Source organism: Chiloscyllium plagiosum, chromosome 43 (assembly GCF_004010195.1).
Source record: "Chiloscyllium plagiosum isolate BGI_BamShark_2017 chromosome 43, ASM401019v2, whole genome shotgun sequence".
NCBI lineage: Eukaryota > Metazoa > Chordata > Chondrichthyes > Orectolobiformes > Hemiscylliidae > Chiloscyllium > Chiloscyllium plagiosum.
Window position 1 is genome coordinate 2,059,199 of NC_057752.1, and position 7,321 is coordinate 2,066,519.

General features: G+C 43.3%; 1 long non-coding RNA gene across 1 annotated transcript; it reads right to left on the reverse strand.

Annotated features, from left to right (window-relative positions):
• Positions 1–942: 942 nt before the first annotated feature.
• On the reverse strand, positions 943–6,962 carry LOC122543289. The gene is made up of 2 exons (XR_006309989.1): positions 6,661–6,962; positions 943–3,507 (listed from the first exon to the last, which is right to left on the reverse strand). It is a non-coding gene; the product is annotated as an uncharacterized LOC122543289 (long non-coding RNA).
• Positions 6,963–7,321: the final 359 nt, after the last annotated feature.

The window sequence follows — 7,321 nt, forward strand, 5'->3', positions numbered from 1 at the left end:
GTTGGAGTGGGTGAGAGGGGTGGGGGAGTTCAGGTGGCGGTTAATATCGCGGCGGCAGTTGGCTATGAAGAGGTCGAGGGCAGGTAGGAGGCCAGCACGGGGTGTCCAGGTGGATGGGGTGTGTTGGAGGCGGGAGAAGGGGTCGTCAGAGGGTGGGCGAGAGTCTTGGTTGAAGAAGTAGGCACGGAGGCGAAGGCGGCGGAAGAATTGTTCAATGTCACGCCGCGTGTTGAACTCATTAATCCGAGAGCGTAGGGGAATGAAGGAAGGTGAGGCCTCTGCTGAGGACTGATCTTTCATCCTCAGAGGGTTAGGTCTGGAGGGATGGTGAAATCCTGAGCTTTATCAACAGGATATAGAGTACAAAAGCAGGAAGTTATGTAAACTTACATAAAATATGGGTTTGGCCTCAACTGGAGTATTGTGTCCAGTTCTGGGCTTGCCACTGTAGGAAGGATGTGAAAGTATGAGAAAAAAGTGCAGAAAAGATTAATGAGAATGGGCCCGGGGTGAGGAACTTCAATGACGTGGATAGATTGGAGACGTTCGGACTGTTCACCTTGGAGAAGAGAAAGTCTGAAAGGAGAATTGATTGAGGTGTTCAAAATCATGAGGGGTCTGGACACAGAGAGAAACTGTTCCCATTGATGGAAGGTTTGAGAATTAGAGGGTAGTGATTTATAGCAATTGACAAAGTATGGAGTGGCTACATGAGGGAAAACGTTTTCATGCAGCAAATGGTTGGGACCTGGAGTGCACTGCCTGAAACTGTGGTAGAGGCAGGTTCAACTGAGGCAATCAACAAGAGAATTATTTGGAAAAGAAAAATCCATAGGCCTCCAAAGAAAAGGTTTTGTGAGTGACGCTAGGTGAAGATCTGAGCCCCGGGGGCGGGGTGTCTCTCGATTCCGTGATAGGTCAATAAACACTCACAATCGGTCAGACTGTTAAGACTTCACTATTTAATTCCATGTGGCCAGGTACACAACGTCTGGAAACACTGAAGTTATGTACTTCCATATCCCTCGGAGGAACTGCACACACTGGCCTAATACAGAGGCATTGTTATACTTTTCTTAAAGCAGATCATAAGGCATGATCACATAGTAAATTCAGACAATTACCAATCAATATATGATATCACTTCATTGATAGTTGCTTGATCCAATGATATTAACTGGTAAACAACTTGGGTCATAACATTAGGTCTTTTTTATCTTGTATTACAAAGACCTGCAGCTGTGAAGAGTGTGGTTAGCATTCCTCATTTTAAATCGGTCTACTTCTGCATTCTAGTGGTTGGTTATTTATGTAGCTTTAGAGACTAGCTGCAACTAGTCATGTAGGCGCAGGGAACTATTTTGTCTCGAGCTGCAACAGTCATATAGGCATAGATCATGAGCCTCCATGTTCTAACTCAGCCTGCATTCAGGTTTCAGACTCTCATCTCCCCACTTTGGTCATTCCATGATCACACCATAGGGCGGGAGGGCAAAGATCAGTCTAATTGGATGGACGCCACAGCCTGTCATGCTTCCTCTTCTTTCAGGGAGGAAGGGGTGGGCAACTGTCTCTCCTCATCCTCACACGGGGCAGCATCAGGACTGAGGAGGAGCACTCTGAGGGGAGCCGATGTTGCTAATAAATTATAATTGCTAAGCTAATAAATTCTAACAATACCAATACCAACAAAATAACAAAGTAAAATAATACCAATATATATTGCCAGATTGATCAACCAGTCATACCATGAGCCAAAACCCCAATCTCCCCAGTCAGTGCCTTCTGTCAAGGAACACCTGGATCTCATCCTGTATCTTAGTAATATTGCCAGTGTGATTGGGAATGCCCATAGGGCCATTGTCTCGGACAATAGCACAGACCCCAGCTTCCCGGGCTAGTATATAGTCTAAGGCGTACCAATTCTGCATAGAGTAAAGGCGCCGATCTGATAATCCCAGTTTAATCTGTTCTAGAGTTTCATTGGTCTTATATCCTAGAATGGTCAGACCGCAGATGAGGTAATTGCGGTTCATTTGATTTATTTCCCCCCGCCGATCCACCCAAACTCAGGGTACTCAGGACTCCCCAGTCTATCAAGTGTCCTGTATTGTCACCCAGTCCCTTGGGATCCTTCCAGTTGGAGCAAACGTCAGCTGAGACTGACCGCTGCATCCTCCTCAGATGAAGATTCCACCAACTTGCCAGGACAAGGTACTGTTGTGGGAACAAGGGCTCCAGTAGCAACCTTATGGGGAACGACTTTGCTATCAAGAACAAGAAATTGGTAGCTTTACCTTGGCTGAAGAAATAATAGTCTGGTTTGGGGAGGGTTTGTTAAAATAGGTTACTGAAGTGATACAGCAGGGGTTTTGGTCAGGTCTACAGGACTAAAGGGATGACATTTTGCTAGAGGCGTCGTTTGAGCACCATAAAAAAAAATGGACAAGGTGACTGTTGAGTGCTCGCACTGTATGGTAGACAATGGTCCTCAAAATTCTGTTCCCATTTGGGTCTCCCTTCACTCTATTGCACGTGGGCTTGGCGACAGTATCAGGTTCGGAAAAGGAAAAAGACCTATAAAAGCGCAAGGGAAGGGTTCAGTTCCGGGTCCGTACATGGAGATGGTTATAGTTACTTATGCCGCATAAGGCTTGTTGTCCCCCAGCCAGTGGAATGCAAGCTGTTTGTATACACGGGCAGGAGGTATAAGGGCCCTTTGTCTTACATGAGTGGGCGGGACAAGTCTCAAATTAGGCAGGTGATGTTACGTGGAACATGAACAATTGCACACCCATACCCGGTTCCATTAAAGCAATTCTCATACGACCCTGCAGTAGAGTTAAAAGACGTCAGCAAACACATGGCAGGAGGGCTAATACAGTATTGGAAAGTGATATTTCTCTGCAGAGGGTCAGCAGTAGGAAGTCTGATGAATAGATTGGGATCGAAGGACTGGACGCGTCAAATAAGTCATCTACCAATAGAGAAGAGTAACATACACTGATTCTGGGGGAAAGAGTGTTCAGTGGGCCTGTATAAATAAGCTGTTTGTGGATTGAGGAGTTTCCCCTATCAGGCTTCTCTTTTCTCAAGTAGGTCCGTCCTGCAAAAAAGGGATGGTGTTCCCGGGCCTCCTTAAAACATTTACCATAATAACGGGGATTGATCATTTTTATCCTCACTAGGCGTATGTCTGCAGGGAAAATCAAAAAGAGAGGTTCGGTAACGACATGGTAGTTGACACTGATTTCTACTCTCCAGATGGACCATACAGTCTTTCTGATGTAAGAGTCCATTGCAATAATCAATCTTTGTCACATTCCACATGTTAAAGGCTTCTGGTCCAGTGCACTGGATGACATCTCCTTGGCATAGGTGGTGGATAGTCTCGGATCGTTCTGGATCGCATCGATGCTTAGTGGTTTTCCCCATCAGGATGTCGTACATGATCAAACAGGTCAGTAAGTAGGCAATCCCCCACGTCTCTCCACTTAGTTCAAGTATCTGTAATAAGAATAGCATTAAAACAACAGCAAGATTCAACAACCCAAATAGACAGGATCTTGGTTTCCTCAGATTCCAGTATTGTCTACTCCTCTTCCCCCCTTTTGATTGGTACGGCCAATCAATTTACAATGGTACAGGTGGACCCAAGTTGAGCGACCAGCGACTTTGACCACCGTAGGGGTGGTAGGTAAAACCTGGAAGGGAGACCCTTGCGAGTCCAATTCTTGACGAGCACAAATGAACCAGGCTCCACCCATGACGAGGCTGAAAGGGAGGGAACATCGTCATAGGCCTCGTGCACCTGGGAGTGAAAGGCACGCATAATGTTAGTTAGAGCAAGAACATAACCAATCATTTTTTTGGTTACATGGTGGAAGTGGACTGAGGAGGCAGCCGAATTGTTCCAAGGAGTACAGAGCAGGTGACCATATTGAATCTCAGCTGGAGACAGTCATGTGTTGCCCACAGGTGTGGATCACATCTGGAATAAGGCCACAGGGAGCACCATAACCTAGGAGAGGACATTATCAGCCATTACTTTGGCACGTTTAGTCTTAAGAGTCTGGTTAAAACGTCCAGCAAGGCCGGCAGCCTGAGGACAATAAGCCCAATGCAGACACCGACGAATAGAAAGCTGGGAACAGAGTTCTTCTTTCATATTACCCACAAAGTGTAGCCCATTGTGCCAGCTAACGCACGCAGGTATACCAAAGAGAGGAATAATTTCCTGAAGCAAATTCTTCACCACAGTCTCAGCAGTAGCGTTAGTAGTAGGGGAGGCTTCAATCCACTTAGAAAAGGCATCAACAATAACCAAAACATATTTATAACATTGGCATTTACTCAACTCAATGTAGTCCAGTTGGAGTATCTCAAAACGGCTGTTAGGTGAAGGGTATGTTCCCCTGGTCACAGGGAATGCCCTTGCTGGGGTTATGCTCCAGACAGATCGAGCAACGGTTACTAACCCTCTGAGCCAACAAACCGCAGGCGGGGATGCCAGCACGTGCTCAGAAGTCACTGACCGCTCTGGCACCACAATGAGTTGTGCAATGAACACTCACTAACCCAGAGAACAAGACCATCAGACATACAAGTTTGACCCGTGGAGTAGTCCAGGGTTGAGCATCAGGGTCATACAAACAGTCCAACTCAGACCATAACAGCTTATCAGTATCAGGGGCATTCCCCCTGAAGTTTAACAACATCTTTGATGGTTGGCATTAATTCATTTGAAGGAGACTGGTTTTTATTCGAGGCTGCCTCATCATTCTGGGCACAACCATAAGATTCACTTTCAAGGCTGCTTTGGCAGCCGCATCTGCCAAATGGTTGCCAATGTCAACTAAACTTTTGCCATTACTATGGGCAGTACATTTGATAAATTTAATCAGCTGTAAAATTTGTTAATGAGAACCTCTTGATCTGTCTTCCTTTTCCCTTTTTATTTTGGAACATTCAGTTTTGCTCCTCCCAAAGCCTCCCAACTCATCTACGCTCTCTGTATTGCAAGAGTACTATTCCAAAATCCAGTGTTGAGTGACCCAGAATTTCTTCAAATCAAACTCTGGAAATTTTAAGCCATCAACCACTGTCAGGCTGCAGTTTTTATCTTGGTACTTGAAGTCCCAGCTTCACATCCTTTCGATCAGAGGTTGTTCACTTGCACCTCTGCCTCTTTCCTCAGTCATTTGTCACTGAAACTGCTGTACATTACACCTTTGTCACTTGCAGACTTGACGGTTTTGATACTTTCCCAGGTATGGTGTCAACTCAGCAGTGAGTCCTAGTTGTTTATCAAACAGTATCCCCACTGTGCTACATTGTCTTTTGACTTAAATGGAATTTGATGGGACCTTCAATGTAGATTCATTCCCCCCTTGGAAGTATCGATGTCCAATTATCAAGATCCATGTATTCAAAGTTTCCCTCATTAATTTAAGGCCAACCATTGAACTGTGCAGTTCTTTAGTATTGTCATTACATTTACTGTACACAGAGATCTCTCAGATTATAACCTTTTCTCATGTGCACATTCCTTTTCAAGAACTACAACTGGTTTAAGAATACCCCCTCCGATCAATTTGATGCCCAATTTTGTAGCATTTTCATACCAAGAGGCTAGTAAAGAATTATCTTTAATTTCCTAACAATATTGGATGCCAAAGTCCAATTAATTTTTACTTTTTGAGTCCATATTTTTTTCAAATTTGCTGTTGGGCTGACTTCACCATGTCTAAATTCTTCAGGCCTCCCAATGGCCATTGTTCATCGCCCAATTCTTTGTTTGGGTCAACAGACAACTGTCTAAAACTTCAGACTTTTTCTAGATATTTATCACATACCGCCTGCAAAGAACAACCTTTCTCAACAGTCGAATCTATATAATTTCCCATTATTTCTTATTTTCAAAACAATTTAAAACAGATAAATATTTCAACAGATACAGCAACACAATATTAAAAGACTTCTTAAAAGTGAATTTAAATCTTTAAAATGCAATTTTCAAATCAAATTTAAATGTCTAAACCACAATTTCTTTAATCAAGACACAGGAAAATATACAACTGGAATGGATTTTAACTCAACAAGATTTTCTTCCCAAATTTATATTGATTTACTTGCTCTTCAATTATGTACGTATATCCTTGGGACCTAAAACTTTTACCTTATATTCCTATTCGTCCAAGTAACTCAGTTCCTACAAGTTTTTCTCTCAGCAATCTGCCTTTAATGAACAAAATTCACAACCTCTCAGTCATTTCCTTTATGACTAATTGATCATAGAAGTCAGTGTCCCGTCAGTATTCTGTTTTGGAACCCGGACCACCTTTTGTATAGTCCAAGTATATCATCGACTTAGTGTCCTGTCAGCATTCCATTTCGGAACCTGAACCACCTTGTGTCTCAATTTAGACACCACGTATAATTCTAAACTTATAATCTTTGAGCCTTTTCTGTTTTTTAAACATTTCTCTCAAATAAGTCTGACTTGTGTCTAATTCTTTGAACCACTATTCTACGTCAAAACGTTTGCATATGTAAATTTCTGTGACCGATTATTTGTCTAGTTGGATCAAGACCAACGTCAGCGAAGGGTCGAGACCATCCCGAAATAAGAGAGGAAAACCAAACGGAGAAAATACTCACATCCGGGTGACCAATTCCTCAACATGGAGAACTCAAGGTTCTTACGCCACTGTCAATAGTCTGTCCGCACTAAGTCGAGTCACGGTACCAAATGAAGATCCGAGCCCCCCCTAGGGGTGTCTCTCGGTACCGTGATAGGTCAATAAACACTCATAATCGGTCTGACTATTAAGACTTCACTATTTAATTCCATGTGGCCAGGTACACAACGTCTGGAAACACTGAAGTTATGTACTTCCATATCCCTCGGAGGAACTGCACACACTGGCCTAATACAGAGGCATTGTTATACTTTTCTTAAAGCAGATCACAATAAACACTCATAATCGGTCTGACTGTTAAGACTTCACTATTTAATTCCATAAGGCTGGGCACAGAACGTCTGGAAACACTGAAGTTATGTACTTCCATATCCCTCGGAGGAACTGCACACACTGGCCTAATACAGAGGCATTGTTATGCTTTTCTTAAAGCAGATCATAAGGCATGATCACATAGTAAATTCAGACAATTACCAATCAATACATGATATCACTTCATTGATAGTTGCTTGAGCCAATGATATTAACTGGTAAACAACTTAGGTCATAACGGTTAGGTTTTTTTTTATCTTGTGATATAAAGACCTGTGGCTGTGCAGAGGATGGTTAGCATTGGGTGG